Below are 3,031 nucleotides of genomic sequence, written 5' to 3' on the forward strand. Positions count from 1 at the left end.
ACCATGAATGAGACCCTCCTGAGTCTGGGCTCAAGACCTCCCCCCGGCCTCCCTGGGCCGCCTACTGCCTCTGTAACCACCGCCGACAGCTGTCTGCACACAATCCTGCAGCACCTAGCTCGACTGGCAGTGATTAGCCTGTCCTGACGAAGCTCCTCCCCGAATGAGACTCACTGGCAGTGCTTTCCTTCAGAGACAGCCCGTGTGTGTGCACCTGGCGCACTGGTTTGCTGTTCTCCTAGAGGGCTGGGGAGCCCATCCTGGGCTTAGAGCAGCCTTTTGAACAAAGGTGTGGTTTGGGGGGATGTGAGGGTTGAAGGGTGTTTGTCTATACTTAGTAAAGTTCCATGCAGGAGCGAGGAAACAGTAGATGAAATGAAGGGGTTGGTAAAGAATTAGAAGAAATAAAAATGAACCCCAAACAGTGAGAGCAGTGAGAGGGCCCACTTCTTTGGTCTTGAGTCACTTCAGGGAGGTTTAGGCCCTCATAGAGCTTCAGAGGACCCGCTGATGGCCAGTTTCATTTTAGTTTGCTAGTACCTTGTGAACAAGCTGGAAAACAAAGACCATCATCAAGCAAAGGCCCAGGGCAGCATGCGGAGCGATGTCATCCACCTAGCGCTAGATCTGAGGGAAAGCTCTGGCAAAGGCTTGAAACATACCGGGTCCAGGTCCACAGGCACTGTACACGGCTGTGGACAGACAGGAGAGCGGAGCTGCTGTGTAAGCCTGAAAGGTACTAGCAAAAATGATCCTGGGTATTTCTCTTTTTTTTTTAATTAATTAATTTTATTTTTGGCTGCGTTAGGTCTTCGTTGCTGCGTGTGGGCTTTTCTCTAGTTGCGGAGAGCAGGGGCTACTCTTTGTTGCGGTGCCCGGGCTTCTCATTGTGGCGGCTTCCCTTGCTGTGGAGCACGGGTTCTAGGTGCACGGGCTTCAGTAGTTGTGGCACACGGGCTTCAGCAGTTGTGGCTCGCGGGCTCTAGAGCGCAGGCTCAGTAGTTGTGATGCACAGGCTTAGCTGCTCTGCGGCATGTGGGATCTTCCCCGACCAGAGCTTGAACCCGTGTCCCCTGTACTGGCAGGTGGATTCTTAACCACTGTGCCACCAGGGAAGCCTGATCCTGGGTATTTCTATATGACAAATTATTGGTTTTTTTCTAAGGGAAGTCTGGAAGTTTGGAGGCTGTTCTTGGCAATTGTGTATTTCCAGCAACAGAGTTACCCAAACAACTATTCTGCTAGGAAATCAAGAGATTGTGTTTATCAATTCCTTACCTAGGTCTGACAACTCTGTTTCACACCAAGGGAGGGCTTTCACAGTGCAGTTTCCAGATAGTATCTGAAAGGAGAAAAGCAACAGGAGAGGAGAAATTAATTTGGGAGTAACCTGAGCCTGTCAGAAACTGATAAGATCCAAGAAACTTAAATCCCTAATGACACTGGGGGCAATTTGTAAATTCATTTACTGACTCCAGAATGGTCTCTTCTTATCGAATAAGTGTTTTTTGTTATTGTTGTTGTTGTTTTACATAAACTTCTTGACTGTTAGCAACTTGTTTTTAAATGACATTAGAGTGACCACTTTTAATTGGTAAAAAACAACCTCTTGCATCCTGAAGGATGAGTCATTACAGGACCCAGATGTCCCCTCAGTATCCAGTTTCTTCCACAAACACTTAGGTAAGAAAGTGGGTCAGAAGAGCCCATCATCCCAGTCGTATTCTTTCTTGTATGTTTAATTCAACATTGTTTTGTACTTATAAGGAATTGTTACACTAATCATCTTTTTGCCAAATTGGCCATAATATAATCCACCTACCACTGACCAAGTACAGAAGAAAAATTAAACAAACGTTTTGCTGTTGTTATCCTTTTTTTCCTAGGGGCTGAGCTTCTGAAGCCAGGAGGTCATTTGGATTATGTATACAATTTTGGTAATTGCATTCCTAGATTCTACAAAATGCCACGGCACTCACTGGAGTCCAAAATAGCTGTTGCAAACAATGACAGTTACTGCCCAGACATTTTCAAACACAGCAGGTTACTGGCTGAGGCCATGATGGAAACCCTAAAAAATATATAAATATTTTGAAATGCTCTGTAAATCAAATTGATGCCCCAGACACAGAGTGGATTGTCTCGGAGCAGCTGAAGTCATTTGGAGGCTAAGAGGCTTTGTGGAAGGGTGTTGGAAAACTTTTGAGCTTGTTAATATTAAGCCTCAAAGTCATAATTAAATGATTTTTAAGTTTTCTCTCTCTCTCCAGGAACAGAGATCACAGTTCTGTCTGGTTACCCTCACCCTATAAAGGACCATACTCTACTCTACAAAAAAAAGATTACTACTCCTCAGATTTCCCCAGTGCTTCCATATGTTCAGGATTCCAGTGTCCAGTGGATGCTATTGGATGGTGATTGACAACTGTTTATGGAAGGGAGATCTGGGGCCTTTGACCTGTAGTGATCTGAGAGGCCTTGAGGATAGGCAGTTGGGGTCAGAGGGGAACAGTAATGGCCAAAGCCACAAGGAATCTTCCTTAAACATTCTAACAGTTTCTGCTGCCCTGGGTCAGCCTATGGAGGTTCAGCCTGCGGAGTTGTGGTGCCTTCTGTTTGGAGTTTGGTGGGGCTAATTTTATCATGACTGATTTCCAGAGGGAAGCTTCCAAGTCTTGTCAAGTCTGGGGCTAAGGTAAGAAATCTGACACTAATATAATCCTCTCACAGCAGCAGGACAACCCACCACGAGGGCCAGTCCCATCCTGGGATATGAAAGAGCCTGCTTCAAACACTCCCATATGGTGGGCTGCCCCTGGGGAAGTGGGAAATCAGAACCTAACCCAGTGCACAGCCTTAATGAGCATTCTCTTCTTCCTCCAAGAGGAAGTCTGGACCTTGAGTGAGACTGGGGAGAGCTTCTTTTCTTAATAAATGTGTGTTATGGACAGAATGTTTGTTTTCGTCCCAAAAGTCTATGTTGAAACCCTAACCCTAGTATAATGGTGTTTGGTAGTGGGGACTTTGAGAG

The sequence above is a fragment of the Mesoplodon bidens genome, assembly GCF_964165515.1.
Source record: "Mesoplodon bidens genome assembly, chromosome: 4".
Taxonomy (NCBI): Eukaryota; Metazoa; Chordata; class Mammalia; order Artiodactyla; family Ziphiidae; genus Mesoplodon; species Mesoplodon bidens.